The sequence below is a fragment of the Sciurus carolinensis genome, unplaced genomic scaffold (genome assembly GCF_902686445.1).
Source record: "Sciurus carolinensis unplaced genomic scaffold, mSciCar1.2, whole genome shotgun sequence".
In the NCBI taxonomy this organism is placed as follows: Eukaryota; Metazoa; Chordata; class Mammalia; order Rodentia; family Sciuridae; genus Sciurus; species Sciurus carolinensis.
The window spans coordinates 551930-574201 of NW_025920121.1; the positions used below are offsets into that span (position 1 = coordinate 551930).

The 22272-nt window shown below is 55.7% G+C and overlaps 1 pseudogene; it reads right to left on the minus strand.

Annotated features, from left to right (window-relative positions):
• The window catches only part of LOC124973755 (probable RNA-binding protein 19), a 554767-nt pseudogene that overhangs the window by 521167 nt on the left and 11328 nt on the right, over positions 1 to 22272 (minus strand).

Below are 22272 nucleotides of genomic sequence, written 5' to 3' on the forward strand. Positions count from 1 at the left end.
GGAAGCAGGAAGCATGCAGAGCTGACCACAGGAGGCTGCTCACTGTGCACTGGCCTGTGCCAGGCCCCACACCATCCACCCACCTAGTGACCCAGAGACGCCCTCAGATGGGCAGTCAAAGGCCAGGGCTCAGGAGCTGGCAGTTGAGGTCACAAAGCTGGACATGCTGGACCTGGACCTGCGCTGCTGAGCCAGGCTCTGAGCCACTGTGCAGCCTGCCAAGTTATCCTCCCATTTCTGCCCACAGAGATCCTGGGTCATTCAGAGGTGGTGAGCAATGGCCTCTTCCAAGTAACCTGGTCAGTCCTCCGGGCCTCTCGAAACAGCAGCTGGGCTACTTTTTTGCTCCACTTCCAGAGTGAGGAGCTACGCCTTGTATCAGCTGAGAGGTCTGCCACAGACCCCAGAAGCCAGTGTCACTTCAGGGGCATGGAGTCTACTGACTCCAGACCCGACCACCTCACTGCCCTCTGTGCTTAAAGCCAAAATACTTCTAAAAAACTGCTAAGTCACACTCTACGTTTCCCCTCCCTTCTCCTGTCTTCCTTTAGAGCCCAGCTAAGGCTCACTCCATCTCCCAGATGAACTAGATGGTCCTGGCTGAATTTCCAGCTCCAGGGCCTTAATTCTGAGTACATCCTTGAGCTGCCATTTGTGCAACTCCAGGAAATGCTGATCCAATTGTGATGTCCCACACCACACCAGGAGTGACAAGGACAACACAGGACCAGAGCTGGCCTGACAGGCTCAGAGCCACCTGCCTTTGAGACACTGCTAGGGTGCACCAATAAAACCAAGTCACATGGTATCAGTGCTTCACCAGGTGCTCTGGGGCCCCTGGCCATGCTGCCTGCTTGGGTCTGGGCCTCTCCACTGCTGTGGCTGTCCTACTACCTAGGGACAGTCATGGCACAGAGGTGGAGTGAGTGGACACTGCCTCTTATCTTGAACCCTCTATAGAATTTTAGAGCTCAAGAGACCTTCTGAAAGGAAGGGGAATCAGAGATTTCCATCCTCTGGCCATCTCCCTTCCAGGACAAGTTCACGACTGTGAGCTGTGTCACTCATCCATTAAGTAGGAAATCTGGTGAGCGTCTGTTTTGTGCTGCGCTCAATTCACTGAAAGCAGGAACACTGCTGGGGAGTCCCGTTTGGGGTGACAGGGAGCTCGCAGACCCCATCTTCTGAGCAGGAGGGGTCCCTTGTCTGTCCTGGCCCTGCAGTTCATGGGCTGCCATGCTCACTGGGCATCTACTAAACCCCTGCCTTGAGCTCCCTACCCTGCCCCTCCTGCTCTCCTCCCACAGGTGCAGATTCACCCCATGCAGACGTGCCAGGTGGGGACACCCTCACTGACGAGTCTCCTACAGGCTCCATCAGACCATGCACAGTGGTGGCACTGACTTCTTGGATGCTCACCACAGAAGCAGTTGGGGAACTGTTTTCAAGCGTGCTTGGAAAATGGACCTCCACCCTGACAGCAGGGGTGGTGTGCAGCAGGGCGGGCTGCCCAACACCTGAGCCGGGCCAGACCCAGAGCAGACACACTGCCCACATCACAGCCTGGAGTGTCCTTCATTCCTGGTGGATACTCACTTCCCTCAGCTTCTCCTCTGTGGTGCTGAAGTTGAGATTTTTAATAAACAGAGTATATCCTGGAAAGTTCTTGTCTTCCTTGTCTTCCTCCTCCTCTTCTTCTGCCCTTGGCTCTGGGGGCCTCTGCTCCTTCCCCTGCTGGCTTCTCACCTTCTGGGGTCTCACTATCAGCCACTAACCCCATCAAAAACAAACAACCCCATTAAGTAACATCTACCCACCAAAGCCAGGACCTAAAGCACAGAACGCTGTACCAAGGGGCTCTGCCTCAATGGCACAGTCAGGAGGGACCGCAGGTATCAGCAATGAGAGAGCCAGGGAGAGAGACAAAGTCCTACCATCTGCCCCTGTTGTATTTTATTTTATTTTTTTGGACTGGGGATTGAACCCAGGGCCACTTACCCACTAAGCCACATCCCCAGCTCTATTTTGTATTTTAATTTGAGACCAGGTCTCGCTGAGTTGCTTAGCGCCTCCCTTTTGCTGAGGCTGGCTTTGAACTCAAGATCTTCCTGCCTCGGCCTCCTGAGCTGCTGGGATTCCAGACATGCACCACCGCACCCAGATCCTGCTCTGTTTTAAAGAGAATATCACAGAGATCCAAAACTACAAGCCCCAGATAGGACTAGGCCACACACATTTTAACTTCAAAATAAATTATGGAAACTATGTTCTTGAACCATAAACCTAAGCAAAATGTTATTTTTCCTTAAAAACAGCACTTAGTGAACACTCAACTGAAATGCATTTTAGAGTTTTGCAAAAATTATAGAATGGGAAAACTTAGAGCATTCTAAAACCCCTTGAATATGTATTTCAAATACCCCTTGAACATGCATGTGTGTCAAAGTGGTTTTGGCTTTACATGGGGAAGTCATAGTATTTCGTAATGGTGGAAACTGGGAATACCCACCACAGAGTCACAGACAGACCAGCAAGGCCACTGGAGGCTGGGATGGTAGGTCGCCACTGAAACAATGTGCTGAGGAATGCTGAAGGGCACTGACGGACCTGGGGAGCTGAAGGTGAAGACGAGGAGGGTGGTGCACAGTTCCTTCAGTCTGCTCAGGCGAGAAAAGCGCACATGTGCACGCAGTCGTGGGAACAGACGGCAGGGGCCTTGGTCGCTTCCGCAGCAGCAGACCCAGGCGGCTGTACCAACGACTGTCACCACTGCTCCTGCACCTCACCCCCTCTGAAGGAACAGGTTCTAGGGAGAGGGAGGGCGAACATGGCCTTGCCAGTTAGTGGTGGTGCCCATGGGCGCACTGGACAGAAGGGGCAGGGCCACGGACGGTTGGCCAGGGCCCAGTGTGAGTGGCAGAGGCGTCAGCCTCAGGACTGTGGGAGAAACCCTACCTTAGGGAAACACGCTCAGTTTGGCTCAACCTCCCCAGTTTCACCAAGTCCCAAGAGGCAGGCCTGGGGACAAGCCCCTTCCCCAGGAAAGGCTCAACAGCTATCCCATAGCCCCAGGGGGACAGCCACAGGGCAGGGATTCCTCACCCCAACCCACCTTGTTTCTGAGCAGGTGACCACCCTGCCCCAGACTCCAGTCCTGCCCCGCATGCTGGCAGAAGCTCCCGAGGTACTGTGGCCCAAGAGGAGCCCATGGGCTTCTCCCCAGCACGCTTCCCTCCAACAGCTCCCACCTGTGTGGGACCTAAGGGTGTTAATACCTGCCCTGCACTGTCATGCTGAGCTCTGGGGCCCTGTTCCCTGCCTCTCATTTGTGGCCTGAAACTTTCCAGTCCTGAGTAGGTGTCAACCACTTAGCCACTGAGCAAGGCTTTCAAGCCTCACAGAAATAGCTAGTGACCAAGCTGGATCCCTCCCAGGACCCAAAGGACACCTCCAGTCCTCCAGCTTCCTAGGCCCCAGACCACAAGGAAGAAATCTACATGCAGGCTCCTCCCCACCCAAGAAGCAACCAACAGTCCCAGCAAGGGACTCCAGGTGTGGCTATCGGTACTCAGAAGCCCACTTTCAAAGGACAGAGGAGGAAACAGCCTACTACGGACACAGCAGCTTAGACTCCAAATCCTGGAGGAGAACTTTAATCAAAGTGAAAGTCAAGATGATCAGCGGGAAGACCCTCTGGGTCTCCTGGTCATCCCACATCTCAGAGGTTGAAGGCCAAGAAAAGAATGGGCAGTAGATCTCCTGCCATGTGCCAGGACCTCAGCTGGGTGCCTTGGCTACCTGGCCTCATCCACAACCACAGAGACCACATCACAAACACAAACGGGTCACCTTGAGCACATTCCAGCATCCCAACACAAGATGCCAAGCAGTTTCAGGAAGGCAAGACAGGTTCCCAGAAGACTGACAGAAACTTATAGAGGGGAGAGGGGTGGGGATGATGGTGCCCCAGAAGGTTCATGGCCAGTGCAAGGGGTAGCCTCTCCTCAGCAATAGCCAGATTCCACCCCCTAGGGAGACCAACATGGTATGGCCAGAAGTTCAGATTTCTGAAAAGAAGCAGAAAACTCAACTTTACATGGGAAAACCCAGTTTTTCAATCTTGGCAACCTAACTCAATGGCAAGAAGCTTTTGTGCCAGGCAGGAGCTGGTTAACTGGCCAGCAAGCACACACCTCCTTCTTGCTCACAAACCTCTGGCAAAGACTGATCACCTTCCCTGCTCTGTCACAGGGGCCTTCTGGGGTTCCAGGAGTGGGAGCCTCCCAGGGACACCCCAGGGGGCCCAGGACCCTCAGCAAGGCGGAGTCAACTTCACCCAAACCCGGCCCAGGAGTCTGGTCAGGTGGTCGCAGGCACTGCCTGGGGTGTGGCATTTCAGTTTAGTGAGAGCCGAGCTGAGCTGAGCAGCCTGGGTCAGTTGGCACCTCAGGAACTGTGCTCAGGAACGGTCCCTCCCTGGGCAGGTCAGCCATTCTCAGCCCCACCCAGGGAGGGGCACTGGGAAAAACAACTGGCTAGAGATGTAAACCGTGTTCCCGGATGCCGGGCCTTTCCCCAACAGCACAGGCCACCTAGTTCCAGAGACATCCACACCCTAACTTTCACACCCATGATGACATCACTGCCCCTGGAGTGCCCATATCCTGAAATGCTATGAGAAGAGGGCATGGCAGTCTTTAGAGATCTGCTGACCACAGGGGCCTGGAGACAGCAGTCAGGAGGGGCAGAGCCGTGGGACATGCACATGGGAACACAAGACTGTGGGCCTGTATCGCCGGGCTCTGCTATGTACCACCCACACAGCCTGGGCCAGTGATGGAGCCACCCTGCCTCCACATCCCTCCTGCAGTCTGGAGTAAAACCACACAGACACACACAACCATACACACACACAGACACACACACACACTCCTGCACTGTGCTCAGCTGTTAAGAAACACAAGTGTCCACTACTCATCCACAGGCCTGGTTACTATCACCTGCCATTGGACAACAGAGTGGCTGCCCTGCCAGTGGCCTCTTAATGCCTGCTCCAAACTTGCCAGTTCCTTTGACCTCATCCCTGACCTCGCTGGCCTCTTCGCTGATGCTCAAGCCTTCCAGAGCCATGCTGACCACAGGGCCTTTGCACTTGCTACCTCCTGGCCCAACCATCTCCCCTCCTATCTTCCCAGACCTGGTTTCTGCTTGCCCAGTGTCAGTCCAAACATCCTTCCCTCAGCTCTTCCTGGCCACACTAGTAAAAAAGGACACCATGTCCCTGGTGTCCTCTTTCCAGAGCCCCTAGCCTGTTCAGAAACCACCTTCCTTACTGGTTGCATCTGAGTCCCCAACTAAAGGGGAGTTCACTGAGGACAGGAACCAGCCTGAAGCAGTCACCCCTGCACCCCCAGCACTGGCTCAGAAAGGACACTCCAAAAACATCTGCAGATGGCCAACAAGCTGAGTGCTCAAAGGGAGCAGTGGGGACAGGCAAGGGCTCAGGCCTCAGGGCTCACAGCTGCAGGGCACATCCCCACGCCCTCCACGCGTGTGACCTCTGGAGGTCACTAATCCTGGGGCTTCCTCTTTTCCATTTGTGAGTGGGGACCGTGGTCAGAGCTGCCTGCAGGGTGACTGCGAGATGAACATTGAGGTTGCACGACAGCCCTTGGGCCTGTCTGACACCACAGAAGTGACACTGCACCACAAACACTGCCCCTGGACCCTGTGTGTCCAGCTGGTCAGGCTGGCACCCAGGGGATCCCATGATCCCCTCTGAGAGCAGGTGGCTGTGGGGGAGTCCAGCCCTCCTCCTGCAGGTTCCAGGTCAGACCTCTGTGTGCAGGGGACAGTGTCCCTGCTGGCCCTGAGGACAGGACCCAGCCTGACCCAGTCACCACTGCACCTCCAAGCAACCCTGAGCCACCAGGCCAAACCCCACTGCAACCTGCATCCAGGTCCAGGCAGGTCCAGACGTGACCCAGGGCCAAGGCCACCAGCCAAAGGTCTTTTTAAGAAGTACTTTGCTGCCAGCCTCAATGGGGAGACAAAGGATGACGGGAAAGCAATAATAAGTGACTGCAAAACTCAAGCAGATGTTCGCCAACAGAATCACCAGGCCCCAGCAGGAGGAAGCAGCGGAGGGGCTGGCTGCAGGAGCAGGAGCAGGAGCCACTGAGCTGAGGGCAGGAGGCAGGGAGGGGCTTCCGCCACAGCCCCACAATCAAATCCAGTCACGCAGCACCACACAACTTTATTATAAACAGGCTGCACCACCCTCCAGGCTCCTGTGCTGCTGCCGCCAGCAGACTGTTATCAGTTGCAAGCAGCTTTCCAGGACCCCCCCATCTGGAGCCCTTTATTTGGAAGTGAGGGTCTTGATTGTGGGGAGATAAAAAACACTGGTCCCTCCCTAGCGACTGGCAGAAAGCAGAGCAGAGCACTGCAGAGAAGCGTGGCCCCTCCCAATCCCCCTGCCCACCCCAAATGCAGGGCCTGGGGCCACTGGGTCCCCCCACTTCTGTCATCCTGAGGAAGCATCTGGAACAATGTGTAGAGGGTGGGTGAGGAGCAGCAGGGGAGAGGGCACAGCTCAGGGGACCAGGGACTGGGGGTAATGTAGGCAACATGGTCAGTAAAGGAGATCAGCTCCCACAGGCTGTGGGGAGCCCAGCGGGGCTGGACAGATCCTGGCTCTGAGGCCTCCTGTCAGCCGGTGAGAGACACCAGCTCCTCCAAGCTGCAGGCCTGTCAGGACCCCCAACACTAACCTGAGCCTGGGGACAGAAGAGCTTTCTAATAGGGTCTGGACACTGGTGCTGAGAAGACATTGCTCATGCCCCAGACCAGGGCAGGGCCTGAGGCCCTCCTTGGATGGCTGCATGTCCATTGTGGTCACCCTGAACAACAGCGGCAGAGTTACAGATGTGGTCAGTATGGCATTTCCCCCCATCCTCAGGGGGTGCCTGGGTGCCACCCTCACTGTTCAGGGCCAGAAACAGCCTGAAGGGAGGCAGCTGGCCCAGCCCGAGAGGCCATGGGACAGGGATCCTGCCCACCATCACTGGCATGCATGGCCCACTCCTCAGAAGGAGAACCTCAGCGTGAGGACATGGAGAGCTTGGCACCAGCAGGCAGGGAGCGGGTCCCACTCTGCCCTGGGGTAGCACCCTCTCTGCACCCCCAGGGCCTGGCACTCTGCAGGGTGCATGGTCAGCAAGGCAGATGAGGTGCCTGCTTGAGAGGGCACCATCTAGTTCAAATGAAATCAGCCCAGCCAGATGGAGGCGGACCCCCCAGGAGGCACCATGCCCCATGTGCCTGTCCCCTGCCTGTGCCTGAAGCAGGGAGGAAGAAGTCAGACCAGAGCTGTCTGCAAGCCTCCTGACCCCACCCATTTGTGTGCTTGAGAGGAGGGTTCAATTGGGTCTGAAATCATTATCCAGGTTCACATGCAGCAGCGGAACTGAAAGCCACAGTGGCTGGCAACTATAGGGCGATGGCTGCTTACGGACACAGGAGGACCCCATGAGGGGAGATGTCCAGGAGCGCAAGCAGGGTGGAAAGGACGACACCACAAAGCCGACCTGGGCGGCACTGAGGAGGGACTGGAAAGGTTCGCGCCTTTCACCACCCACCTAGCAGATGGGGTGCGCTCCATTCACAGAGTGAAGGGATGGGCAGAGAGTGAAGGGATGGGTGCAGCTTCCAGGCCAGTGGGTCCCAAATGCCCTTACAGATGGCCAGTCCTGAAGACCCACAGGCATGCAGACGTGAGCTGCAGGCATGGAGGAAGTGACATTTCTAGCCAGCTGCTCCTCTGATGAGACACTCGACCCTATGCCTCCCTGAAGCCCTGATCAGGCAAGGCCACAGATTCAAACCTTACAGGGGCGATCAGAGGCTCCACCACCCTCTGCTTATTTTTTCTTTTTTTTGCCATAAAACACTTTTTTTGTAAATACATGAGGACAATGGAGATGGTAGACAAGGGGCTTACCTGTCTTTAAGAGGAAAATTCTCATTTTAGTAAACTGAGCAATTGGTAACCCTGTGTGTGGAGGGCCGAGGGGTAGAATCTTAACACCTGGGTCAAACAACCCAGTCCACAGGAGGCTCCTGAAGGTGTCTGGCTACGAGGTGTGGTTGTGGGTCCCTGGGGAGCTGCCCGTCTCCTGGGGAAGCTGTGGGTACGAGGCAGGTCTCAGTTCTCAGGCATCCTGACAGGGGTGAGGTCCAGGAACGTGCCAGGTCCTACAGTCTGCACAACAGTCCTGACAAGGAACGCTTACCCTGCTCACAAACCCACTGTGCAGGTCAGCCAGGGGGCTGGGACCGCCCAGGCCAGCGTGGTCCACCACTGCTGTTCCCTTTCCTGCCTATGCAGTCGCTGGACACCAGGGGGCGCTGTGCCACATGCAAACAGGGCTCTCCTCACTGCTGTCAGCTCTCCCCACCTACGGAGCAGGGACACTTCACCAGCTGTTCTGAGTATGAAGAGATCTAGGTTTTCTTCCCTCACCCTCAGCTGCTACCTTACACTGTGCTCACAATGCTCTATTTGGTACCAGGATTGAACCAGGGGTGCCTAACCACTGAGCCACAACCCAGCCCTATTTTATATTTTAGAAACAGGGTCTCAGAGTTGCTTGGGGCCTTGCTAAGTTGCTGAGGCTGGCTTTGAACTCACAATCCTCCTGCCTCAGCCTTCCGAGCCTCTGGGACTGCAGGTGTGCGCCACCGTGCCTGGCTCTGATGCTCTATTTTTCAGGGATGTTTTACACACCTATACAATTAGAGACTGAAGTCCGCTGGTGTGCAAGATGAACAAAGTGTTAAACCAGTGGCCTGATGAACACTTCCGTGCTGCCCTGCTTTCCTCCCACATAGACCTGTTCTTACCCATTTCTGGCTCCACCACGTTCTTTTCTGCAGATTATCTGGTGCCTCTTGGTGCTCTTACCTCTGTGGGGCTGTGCTAGAGAAGACGCCACCTGGAGCCCACTGGAGATACAGCGGGACATGGTGGAACTGCAGAGGCAAAGGTGCCAACCTGTGGGACTCCATCTCAGGACATGGTTGGAGAGGGACTCAGTCCCATGTGCAGATGAAGAGTCTGAGGGTCAGAGGAGATGGGTGCTCCCCAGGGCAGAGGAGCCAGAAAGAGAAATGCGGCCCGGAGCCCCAAGAGAAAAACGCTCTGGCCCCTGGGCTGCGCCTCAGGCTGCAAAGGAGAGCCCATGCCTCTGCTGCCTTGCACTAGGGTGGAGTCAAGGCACCCCTGCATTTTCTCTAGTCAGAGGATGAAATGGGGAGTGTGACAAGGGGAAGAACTGCTAGCAAGGGGCGGCTCCAGCAGGAAGTCAGTGTGGTCACCCAGAGAAGCGCTCTTGTTCCACACACACGTTCAGAGGCGGTCTCCTAACCAAGGAGACACAGACATTGCTAATGGCTGCCTCAGTAGAAGGTGCTGGGAGCTGCAGGGCAAGGTGGAAGGATACTTGTCAACTTTGGCCCTCTGGTGCTTGTTTCAAATTTCACAATGCGAGGTTCACAAGTTAATCACAATCAGAAAAAAAAAAAAAAAAACATAAGCAGTCAGGTGTAATCCCAGCAGCTCTGGAGACTGAGGCAGGAGGATCACAAGTTGAAAGCCAGCCTCAGCAACTCAGGGAGGCCCTAAGCAGCTCAGTGAGACCCTGTCACTGATAAAATATAAAAAAGGGCTGGGGATGTGGCTCAGTGATTAAATGTCCCTGGATTCAATCCCCAGTAAAAAAAAAAAAAAAAAAAAAAAAAAGAAAAATGAAAACTCGTGCTCGGGAGCCAGACTGGGGAGCAGAGAGTTAGCTGTGCCACTTCTGAGCTGGGTGACTCTGGGTCACTGGGCCTCAGTTTCCCTATGTGCAAAAGAGGGATGTGGCCTTGCCTGGGTGGGCCCTTTGCCACCCTTCACCTGGTGATGATTCCTTCCCACAGCAGCAGGAGGAAGGAAGAAGGGTGTCTGTGGTGCTGGCACAGGCACCTGTCTTGTGGGTCAGGAGCTCACTGACTGCCTGGCAGTACAGTGGGCAGGGCCCTAGCTGGGGATGACCATGGGGGGCAGCAGCTGTGGAGAATTGACCTCTGCACCTGCAATGCCTGCCCTGAGGATCACTGGGGGACCGTGGTCTGCAAAGCATGAAGGCGCCCGACAAAGTACTCATGGTGGGTTAAATGGTGGCTCCCCAAGAGACGGCTATGCCTCCACCCCAGAATCTAAGATGTCCCATGAAACTGTCACCAAGATCCCGAGGTGGGATGTCCTGTGTTATCTGGGTAGGCTGTAAACCCAAGAGAAGATGTGGGACCAAGAAGGTCCAAAGATGGGGCACAGATGGGAGTGGAATGGTAGTGTTTCAGGGAGCCAAAGGACACCAGGAGCCCAGTAGTGGCAGAGACAAGGACAGGTCCTTCCCTGAGCTCTTGGAGGCACTGGCCACACCCTGGTCTTTGACACCTGCCTGCCAGCTCTGCCACAGGTGACTTTCTGTTGGTCTAAGACAACATGCTGTGGCTATAGATATTCTTAAACAGCCCTGTTTAGGGAACTCAGCTTATCACGGGTACAGGACAGAAGAGAAGCAGACAGTGAAGGCTCAAGTTGAGGCAGGAAAGGAAGCCAGGGAAAGCGGGGGTGGGGCGCTTTCTGCAGCTGCTCTGCAGGAGGGCAGAGCTCAGACTGAGGGCCCTCCCAACATGCCAGGTCCCTCTCCCCTAACCACACTGGGGCAGCCCTACCTTGGAGTAGGCCAGGTGTCAGAAGGCCCTGCGTGCCTCCAAGGGCTCCAGGAACTCCACTATTATGGCAGTGACGCCACCCTTGGGCAACAGCACTCGGCTCAGGCTCCCAAAGTGGCCGAAGGTCTCCCGCAACTCAGCAGCCAGGTGCCTGCAGGGAGGTTCTTGGCCAGAATCAAGGTCTTGTTTCACTCTGCTGTAGCCTGTGGAGCACACAGGACTCATGAGAACAGCAGCAGGGGTCCAGTCTGACACCAGAACTGTATGGGGCCCCAGGGGCCAGGCGCCTGGGAAGCAGATCCAGGAGGCGCCACCCTCTCCAGCAGGACACCTGCTGGCTCCACAGTCGGGCAGCTCTGCTGAGTGGTCAGCCCCCAGACCCCCACTGTGTCATGCAGACCCTGATAGTGAATGACCAGCCTGCTGGACCTCCTAGGTGCCCCAGCCACTGTTCCACTGATCAGACTGGCATCTCAGTGTGGAACTGCAGGCCACCTGCTGCCACAGGCGTGGAGGAAGAAGCACCAGGTGCAGCCTGTCCTTGCAAGGGGCAGCGGAGCATTGAGCCCTCAGGTTTTGGTTGCAGTTACCACAGGGCCTGTTGACACACCCCCAGCCTCCCTGGAGCCCCGTCCCCAGCTCTGCAGCAGCCACCAGTTGGGGTCATCAGAGTCTGCGGGGAAGGCAGTGGGGACCCACCTGGCTGAAGGAGTCCAGGTTGACCCCATTGTGGAGGAGGAAGCGCCACACTTCTTGGACCAGCTGGGTCTCCCCAAGGGCCACACGGACAGCCACGCTGTCCTTGGTCTCCTGAGAGAGGGAGAAAAGGAGGACCATGGCCATCAGGTGGACCCCATCTGCTCTCTCCAGCCAGCAGCTGAGCAGACCCAGTGGAAGTGGGTTCAGCGGTGCCCCTCACCCAGCCAAACCCGCCTGACCTCCTCTGGCGCCCTCTCCAGCCACTTGTCCCTGCACCCGCTCCGGTTCTTCCCTTCTGTGCAGTGGGCAGGACTGTGGCTCCTCTTGCAGCCCCTGGGGGCTTCTGCATGGCTGACACTGACCCAGACACCTCACTCCAAGCTCTGACACAGAGTCCTTGCTCTGTCACCTCCCCAACCAACCCAGTCTCTCCTCTCTCCACCTGTCTCCACTAGGAGGCTCCAGAAGGCACCAGAAGGCTCTAGAAGGCAGGACCCTGTCCTGGCACTGCCAAGCCTTGGTGCTCTGGGCACTCATGGCACCAGAACCACTGCAACTGTCCCTTGTCCCTCCTTCCAACTCAGGCCAAGCTGCACTGCCCAGCATGGCAGCCATGAGCCATTGGGCACCTGAGGCGTGGCTTGTTCAAACACCACATCCAGTGGTGTGGGTGGGAACGAGGAAGGAGAAACACCCTGTGACTACACTGGGTGCAGCGAAGCGATGATCCCTCAGATGCGTTAGCTGAAGATGGTGTCTGTTAGAATTAATTTTCCTGTTTCTTTTAAAAACGTGGCCACCAGGCCATTCAGTTACACATGGGCTTGCCATCCACCTCCACAGACAGACTGGCTTCGAGTGTCTTGAGGAAGGGCAGAGGACCACAGAGAAAGCAGCCAATGGGCAGAATCAAGGGATGTCCCTCACCACGTGGCTGAAATGTGCTCCTGGTTTTGCCCAGAAAGAACTCCACAGGGGTCCAGCCCTGGACAGATTTGCCAAGAGGGTCTGCGGACATGAAGCTCTTAAGTCACGGGCCACTCATATGGTCCAACACTTGGCTCTTGGTGGCACTGTTCTTCTGTACGATGGCATCATCCACGGCATAGGGCCCCATGAACAGTGTGTTCTGGTTGTGGGAGCTGCAGGCAGGTGCAGAGCAGGACAGGCTATGCTGGGACCCATGGGTGCGCTCTCGCAGACACATAGCCTATCGTAAGCCTCCCTGCCTTCCTAGCCCTCGCACAAGCTCACCTGTCCTGGGTGGGCTCCCCATCCACAGGCAGCAGGGCTGACAGATCCAACCTCTGGCAGTGCAGCAGCCGGCCTGTACCAGGGCCCAGCAGGTGGCAACCATCCACCCGTAGTGGATGCGATACCTCAGAGCGTAAGTGAGCTCAGCACCGCTCTCCCCATCTGCAGTGGAGAAGCAGGCTCAGAGGTGAGGATGAACCTCAAGCTGTAGAGCAAAAGGGACCAGGTGGCCGGGAAAGGCAGAGAGGGTGGCAGATCCTCAGCGGGGCTGGTGAGGACCTGGAGCTACTGGCTTTGTCCTTGGACGCCTTCTTCTTCTTATAGGACGAGCCCGGGGTGTCCGCATCCTCACTGGCTTCTGTCCTGATGGTGGACAGCAACATGTGCAGCATCCTGCCCTGCAGGGACAGGGGAGGAAGTGGGCAAGCTGCCCTCCCAGCCTCCAGCCCCGCCCTCCAGTGGGGCCTCCTATCTAGTGGTGCCTCCTGTCCTAAACAAGTTGGACCCAGGGCCGGACCTGCCGGAGGACAGGGACGGCAGCCAGAGCAGACACACTGTTACTCTCAGTCCAGCTGGTAGGGGTCCCAGACACGGCCATGCCAAGGGGAAGGTGCACCTCTGTGACACTCCACGGCCCCTCACACTGCACCCCCAGGCCCTGCACAGGGAGAATGTGAGCAGCTATGGGTGGGCCAGGTCTTGCCTGGAGCCCACAATGTCCATATGCTGTGAATGAAGGTGCACTGGAGGGGAGGTGACCTTGGCACATTGCAAGGTGACCCTGAAGAGCAGAGTTCCCTGCATTCCACAGGTCCATCCCTCCTCTGTCACCAGGCTCGGTTACCCTGGCAGGCCCGTGAGCAACCTCACCTGGAACATTTGCCCATCCACTGCCGCGTAGGCCTTCACTGCGTGCTCGGGGAACATGAAGGTGATGAAAGCAAAGCCCTTGGGTTTCTTGGTCAGGCTGTTGATGGGGTAGTGGAGCTCTGACCTGTGGGACAGGAGAGCGTCAGGTGCTTGGGTTGGAGTTGGGCCCAAGCTTGGGGGAAAGTGCCGGGCACTAAGCATCGGCCACACTAACACAGAACAGCTGCTGTGCACCAGCCACATCCACTCAGTCCAAGGGAAGGACGGTGACTGCCAGCCACAAGGCCCACCTCCAGGTCAAAGGTGTCATTTCCAAGTCCCCTCACACCCACCCTAAGAGAAGCAAGGAGGAATGTGCCAGGCTGCACCTGGTTCCACGGCCTACTGCACACAGCCTGTCCTGGGCAGTGGCCTCGCCCACAAAGGCCTCCTCCTCTTGCCTGTGAATGGCACAACAGTCGCCCCACACACAGTGGCCTCGAGGGTCCAAGAGTCATTGTGCAGTCACTACCCAGGGCGTGCTGCGGTTAGTGCCACATAAGTGTTCGTGACGTCATCCCTCTCAGAGGACACTGTCTGCAGTGGTTCCACTCGAACAACAATTGTAGCCACATCCCAAATGGATACTTGCAGTCTATGGTCAAGCCCCCTCCCATCCACCCAGTACTGCCATGTGACCAGGGCACCAGCCCATGGGAGGACCTGGGGAGCAGGACAGTGTGGATAGATCTTCAGGTCCCATCACCTGGCCTGCAAGCAGGTTCCACTTGGGACCTCTGTGCTGTCCTTGGTCCGAGCCACACTCACACAGCCTCGCTGATCCTCCACACCCAGGCCAGCCTTCCAGGAGACAAGGGCACTTGTAACATCTCCATAGCACAGATTCACCTGCACTGTGAGCCCACCTTCCTCCCCTTGACAAACGGCCCCTGTGACCAAGTTTAACTACAGGCCTGCAAGTTCCCAGTCCAAGAAGTAACAGCAGCAAAACCAAAGATGGCCCTGGCTGTTGCCTCTTCTTGGAAGCTTGGTTTGCTTTCGAAGACTTGAGAAAGAAAAGCATTCCCAGGCAGGAGCATGGTGGGTGGGGAGGGCTAGGCGGCTGCTGAATTCCAACACCAGAAGCCAAAGAATCTCAGGAAAATGCCTCCGTCCGTCACTCCCACTCTGAATTTGGATGGTGAGAGCTAATGAATCAAATTCAGCTGGGCATGCTGGCTATGCCTTTGATCCCAGCTACTTGGGAGGCTGAGGCAGGAGGATCAAGACCAGCCTCGTGGACTTACCAAGACAGTCTCGAATTAAAAAATTTTAAAAACTGGGGATGTAACTTGGTGGCAGAGTGACCCTGGGTTCAATCCCCAGCACCATTAAAAAAAAAAAAAGTAATCCAAGTTCAAGTTCAGAAACCAAAATATGCCACTGGATCTGCAGTGGGGACAGAGAGACCTGTTTTCAGATGAGGAGACCAGCTATAGCCACTGCCCAAGGTCAAGAGTGAGTGGGAGGCAGACGGGGCCAACCCAGTCAAGTAGGAGCTCGGCACAGCAGGGGCCTACATGCATGGACAGGAGTGGAGCCCTACCATAGGGAGAGAAGAGCCCCTCCAGGTCCTCCTCGGTGCTGGTGTAGAGCAGGTTGTGCACAAAGAGCCTCCCGGAGTCAGCCAGGTACTTCTCTTCCTCCTCCTTCCCCAGCGTCCGGCCTTGTCAGGGCTGCACACTGTTCTGCAGGGGCCCCTTGGCTGTGGGCACGTGCTTCTCCCTGAACACCTTGATGTAGCATCCACCTGCAGGAGGAGAGAGTCAGGGCTCCAGGGAGCCTGGGACTTGACACACCTGGCAGGGGACCCAGGCCCTGGCTGCAGGCTGCCAGATGCTCCAGCTGGGAAAGGCGATGGGCCTGGCAGCAGGTTCTGTAGCGGGCCAGCAGCCTGAGCCCCTGAGACCTTGCCCAGCCTGCCAGCATGGCCTCAGTCCTCAAAGCCTGATCCCACTATCCCAGGTCAAGTGACAGGTCATCTGAACTCTGAGCCCACTCTGGCACTGCTGGTGGCTCTGCCTTGGGAAAGGTCTCACGTGGGAGCCCGATCCTGAACAATCACCTGCTCCTGAGTAGGTTGCAAAAACCACCCTGCATGCTTAAGGAGGTGCTGGCAGGACCCCTTGGGCTCCTCGTTCCCTCATGGGCTCCTTCATGTACCTCTGTGCCAAGATTTTCCTCCCACTCGATGCTGTGGGCTGAGGGTACAGCATCAGAGGGGCTGCAGAAAGGCAGACAGCACAGGAGCCCGTGAGTGAGCACATGGCCCTGGGCAGTATGGGGCAGTCAGGGCAGTGGCGAGGGCTGGGGTTGGAGGAGGCAGGTCTCTGGCGGGGCGGCTACTGGGCCTCCTGGAGTGAGGAGCAGGCTCTGACCACTGGGCAGGTTTGGTGGGTGTGAAGCAAGGGCATCTTCCCCAAGCTGGGACATGGTCCTCCACCCTCTCTGCCAGGGACAGCGATTGGACCCAGCCACAGACTCCTGGGGACTTGTTACCCACGTACGCCCTGTCGTACTTCAGGACTTTCTTCACTTCCTCTTCCCTGCTGAAATCCACAAAGACGTACCCTGAGGGGGACCAGGACAAAGGTAACTGCAGGCCCTGCAGACACAGGGAGTCACTGGGGACACTGCACCCAGGTCGGGGCAGAGGCAGGAAGCCTCCAAAGCACACCTGCCTCCCTCCCCACCAGGCCAAACTCCCTTTTGAGGAGCCCTCTGCACCAGCCTGGTGTGGCAGGCGAAGGTGCCAGATATCAGGAGTCAAAAACAAGGGCCTTTCTGCCTCCCTCTCGGCCTCAGCCTTTCCCTGACCAGGTTCTGCAAAGGAGAAATGCTCACGAAGGCCCCGTGACCTGGCCTAGCACTGGAGGGCTGGACTCTGTGACCACCCTCCCAGCGCCAACTTCCCCCCAGCCATGCCCCCTGCCTCTGGGCAGCCAGATCCAGGGCTCCAAGGCCAGGGGCAGAGGCTCACTGCCCAGAGCAGACACCCGGGGGCAGCAACACACATGCTCAGAGTAAAGCGCCACCTGCCAGCACCACTTCTGGGGAGCAACAGAGGCCGCGACAGGTGGGGGGTTTTTCCTGATCACGGAAGGCCTCCACAGCCTCATGGGGCCCGTACCTGTGAAGCCTTAGAGCAGTGCCCTGTCTACCCTGCAATCTTCCACTAGCATGAACTCAGCCCAGCAAACCCACAACTGCTGACCTCTATCTAAACAGATGGGGGAACCTGCCAGAAGATGGAGGCTGGGCAAGGAGAGACAGGTGAAGACTCTGACACTGTCCACCAGGCTGCCAGAGGTAGGAAGGAGGCCGTCAGAGCCGTGTCCTGACCAGGGTAGAATGAGGACCGCCACCAGGAGAAGAGACATGCCCCATCCCGTGTCGGCCTCCCCTGTCTCAGCCCAGCTCCCAGACCTCACCCGTCTTGTTCCCATGCGAGTTCCTCACTATCCAAATGGCCACTGGCTTCAGGGGCACCAGGAATTCCATGACATTCTTCTGCAAGGAGAAGTTTGGCCCCTGATCAGTGCAACAAGAAAAGTGCGGCCCAATAAAGAGAGGAGGGGCAAAGCACTGAATCAGAAAACAAAACAGGGTGATTACAGTTCTGCTTTCAGTTATGCTTGTCTTTCCTCTGTCATAAAATAGAAGAATTGGAAAATGGAGATCAGGGAAGAAATGCAAAACAACTATAGAATAGTAACATCATCACTGCTATTTTAAGGCATCATATCTGACCTTTTTTGAGCTTGTTTTTTTTTTTTTTTCTTTTATACTTGGGGTCAAATCTAGCTTTTCTCACTTCACTTTATAGCATAGATATCTGTCCATGATACTTCACATTGTAAGGAGACCCCCGCGTTCTTAACCATTCCCTTCTCTGGATATGTGTGTGACTTAAACACGTATTTCAAAAAATATGTGAACAGGTAGGGTGTGAAATTATGGCAAATGCTGAAAAATGCAAATCAGAAAACAAAACCGACTCCTAATTCCAAGGGCCAGCTCTCCCTTCCTGGCTCCTTCTGCAAAATAAAAGCAGTGAAACCAGTTTTAATCTGGGCACTGGGTGCTCAGAGGCCCCTGCCCTGAGTAGCCTGTGATGCCAGCCACCAGACGAAACTAAAAAGCATTCCAAACAAATGGAAGAAGTCCTGCAAAGTAGGGTTTTCACACTGCTGCTGCCAATTTCCTGATTATCAGATTCTCTCCAGAAGCCTGGCCTCATTCCCGGTGCCTGGTGAAACAGCCAGCACCTGCACCACATGTGATCAGGTGTCTCCGGGGATGAATCCACCTGCTGTTCCACACCTGGCTTTTTCCACTTGCCACAGCACCCTGGGGTCCCCTGTCACTGCGTTCTTCATGTGACACCTCATGTTCCCCCCATTTTAATGTGCCCTGTGAGTTAACCCAGGCACTGGTGACATTTTGGGCTTGATGATTCTTTGTTGTGGGGGCTGTCCTGTGTGCGGCAGGGCATCTGGCAGCACGCTGGGTCTCTGCTCACTAGATGCCAGCAGCAGCCCCTTCAGAGGTGACAACCAAGAGTTCCTCTGGCCATCACCATCTGTTCCATGGGAGTGGATCATTCCCTTCTGAGAATCATGGATACACACCTTCCCTAGAAATGGAGCTTTGCTTTTCTGTTCTTATTAATGACTACAAATCAATACATTAAGTTTAAATAATAAAAGGAAGGTTGCAAAGAACTTTCTTGAGTTCAGACTCTGGTGTGCTCGGGGGATCCACCTGTGGGGAGAAGCTCAGCACCAGCTCAGCAAAGGCCTGGATGTTCCTAATTCTGCCTGACACTTCTATGTTGTCCTTCAAAAGACATGAAAATGTTTATTGCCAAATGTGAAAAATGTATGCCACTTTGGCAAATGAAAAACATAAACTTGCAGTTTTGATTTTGTTTTTAATAATTACGAACAAATTCAAGCATCTATACAGGCCACCTGAATTCTTTTCCTTCAAAAACCTCTTGTCCTTTCTCTATTTTTCTGTTGGGCGGGTCATATATCCTTCATAAGAATCTCTGTAAATTAGAGAAATTGGCGCCTCTTGCCTACTGTTCAGGCTACAGATTCTGCGGTCCACCTTCTGAACCTGTGGCAGCTGTGGCATTACAGGGTTTCTGGCTGGTAGGCAGTCAACATGTCCATTTTTTGTTTTTCCATCAAAGTTTGCAAATTGCTTAGAAAGAAATTTGTTTAGCTCAAATCCTTGATGTATCTGAAACTTTTCTCATTATGAGGAGTAAGGCGGGGGTTCATCTTTTTTCCCTAAAAAAAAGTTAACTAGGATGGGCATGGTGCATGCCACTCTTTCCAGCAGCTTGGCAGGCTGAGGCAGGAGGATCATGAGTTCAAAGCCAGCCTCAGCAACTTAGTAAGACCTGGAGCAACTGAATGATACCCTGTCTCAAAATAAAACATAAAAAGGGCTGGGGATGTGGCTCAGTGGTTACATACCCTGAGGTTCGATCCTGGGTACCAAATTTAAAAAACAACAAAACCCAACTGACCTTGATTGCAAGGAACCGCTTCAGTATTTCTAATAGGAAAAAATTTTAACTCCCATGTCCCCATTTAGGAGACCAGAAGTGTATCAAAGTGTCCCCAAGCATGGAAGAACATGCAAGAAGGAAAATGGTGGTGTCACAAGCCAGTCCTACCAGAGGGATACGGAAAAAGAGAACCAACAGCAGAGGTCAGCGTCAGTGCACAAAGAAAAGGACACTTAAGAAGGTTCGTCCCAAATGTCAGGGGTTGTCACTGGGTGGGACCCAGAATTGGGGCGGGGCAGTCCAGTGTGCGGAGGACGGTGGGCACCTGCAGATCACCTCCAGTCGTCAGACCTGCAGCGATCACACCTGCATCCTGGCACCCCCTCTGGCTACGCCCACTAACTGTCACTCACACGGCCATCCCGGTTATAGGTGATTTTCATTCTTTTTATTTGGCCGTTTTCTAGGATCTCATATGGGGAACAACTGTCGGGAGGAAGGCGTGAGAACAGGGTCCTCTGCTAAGGCAGCTCTAGGGTCAGTCAGCTGCAGCAATGGTGCCAGCCGGCCTGTGGCCTGTTTCTGAAGACAGCAACACCTCCACACTCACACGCGCCTACAGTGGCCACCCGCTGCAAAGTGGGGATGGACTCTCCCCAGGGACCGTCTGACCACAGGCCCGCCCTCTGCCCCGGCTGCCCACCCACCCTGCTGTAGATGAGGGAGCAGAACACGCCTCCTCCTCCTCGAGGTGGACACTGCAGTTCCTCCTTGGTGATGCCCGAGATGCCATCAGTCAACCTTTTTGGTCTGTGATTCCTTCAGCTCTCTGAGTGGCCCCCTCCTTGCCCTGTCCTCAGAGCACATACCTCTGTGACACTGAACGGGGCTCCTCACAGCTTCACGGTGTGTGGAGGTGGTGGGCTCCTTCTCATTCACTGGTTTCTCTGTCTGAGAACAAAGAGAAAAGGCCGGAGTGGGTTCCCTGAGGGGGCAGGAGCAGGGGACAGACTGGGACATCACAGCTCCAGGAACAGCTGCAGCCAGGGTGGCAGGAAGTGCTGCTGCCTGTGCCTGCCAGAGACTCAGAGTCTGGCCAGTGAGGAGGCAGTGGATGCAGGGTCCCCATTTGCCTCTGAAGTGAGAGCTGAAGCTAGGTCAGCACACCATGGGCAGGCGAGCAGGCCCCTGGCCAGCAGAGGGACAGGGCAGAGGGAGGAGCCGAGGCACGCACCCTGCTGCCGCTGATCTCAGGTGGCTCCATGTTGCACGTTGCACCCATCATGCAGAGGCCAGCCTCCTACTGAGCCTCTAATTCCACACGGATTCTGAATTCAGCACCTTTTCCTGTAATTCTGGACTCCAGATAGCTCTGCACAACCTAAGTTTTTGGTAGATCCTTTGGTGCTAAAACTTGCCCAGCTAGCACTCACTCCCCAGCAGAGCCTGCCGTGAGCCAACAGGTGCAGAACAAGGTCATTTCTATTCCCACCACAGAAATGTTGATGTGCTGGGAGTGTTGCTGCCCCAACCCTGCTGGACATGGTGACCCCCAGGGCCACCCTGAGCACAGGGGTTCAGGAGATGGCTGGAAGGACGGTCACTGCCAGGATGTCCTCTGCAGATGAGGATCAGAGAGGCCTGTGGGCTGAAGCATCCCCCCAGGCCCAGCAGCCCCCAAGGGTCAGAGCTGAGACTGGGCCTTGAACTCTCAGACTCCCTGCAGGGCACGGTAACTAGGAAGGAGGGAGGAGGAAGAGGAAAGAGAAGAGGAGGCAGAGGGAGCCCCTTCCTCTCATTGGGAAGTGAAAGGCTGGTTGCTTCCAATTCAAGAATGGGGACACACACATATCCAAGTGCCCTGTGTCTGGAGCAGAGGACTCCTTGTTGGGGGACAAGGTGGCCGTCCTCAAGGGTCATGTCACCTCTATACTCTCAATTTCAAAGCCTGGAAGACCTGAGCTGGGACCTGACCCCATCATGGGAGCCTGTCACTTCCCTTCTCCAGGCCTCAGTTTCCTCACCTATGAAATGGAAGAAGACCAGCCCTAGAGATGGTGATGACATCCCGTGATAGCAGGTGCATCACCGGGCATGTAGGCGGGGCTTGACTAATCTCACCTATCAACCATGGCCTGTTCATGTCCATTCACCTTGTTATTGAACACCACGTGCAACATGGCCACCCCCCTCACTCCTCCCAGAGCCATGACAGGTGGCAGGCAGCACCTCCAGGTGTGGCAGGCAGTGAGCTCAGAGGGGTCAGTCTTTCCTCCATGTGGCACCCCAGCAATGGAGCCACAGGGACATGCAGACATGCACAGAACCCCTCCCTGTCCCCCAGAGGCATGCACCTAGGCTCTGGGCTCCTGTGACCTCCTATTCCCAGGCAGGGCCCCTGTGCTCGCTCGCGCCTGCTGGGTCTCAGTGGCGGAGAACTCCTCTGCCTCACTCCCTTCATCACAGTTCACTGCTTCATCCTCACTCTCCTCCTCTGAGGATAACTCGGGGGAGACCATCTTGGACTTCAGGTACTCCATTTCGGAGAGTTCCTTCTGTGCAGCCATATTTGGCTCAAGGCCTTGCTCTGCTGAGAGAGCTGGAGTGGAGGAGGGTCACCTTCCTGGGCAACCAGAGACCTGGGCAACACAGGGCTGAAAACCCAGAGGGCAGCCGAGGTGCCACACCCACCATGACTAGGGTCCGTGTGTCCAGTGGCCCCAGGAAACCCTGTGAAGGGCAACGAGAGGGCGGAGCTCTGCAGCTCTGTATGATCGTGCCACACACCCAGGGCACCACGGCTTCCACCACAGCCTGGTTCTCTCCTGGACGGCCCTCTGCAGTCACTGCTGACCCTCCTAGCTGGGTTACATCCAGGTTACATAACGTGTTAGAGAAGGCATAGGTATGATCAATACCTTATTACAGAGGAACGCACTATGGCGTCTGTCACCACAGAGGGCTGCCTGTTCCATCCTGGGCAGGGGCAGCTCTCATCCATCTGAACAGCAGGACGGTGCCAAAGCACCTCCAGCATGTCACTGTCAACCTGCTGTGTGCTGCACTCTGGACGTCCCCATCCTGCTACCTGACACTGGACATGC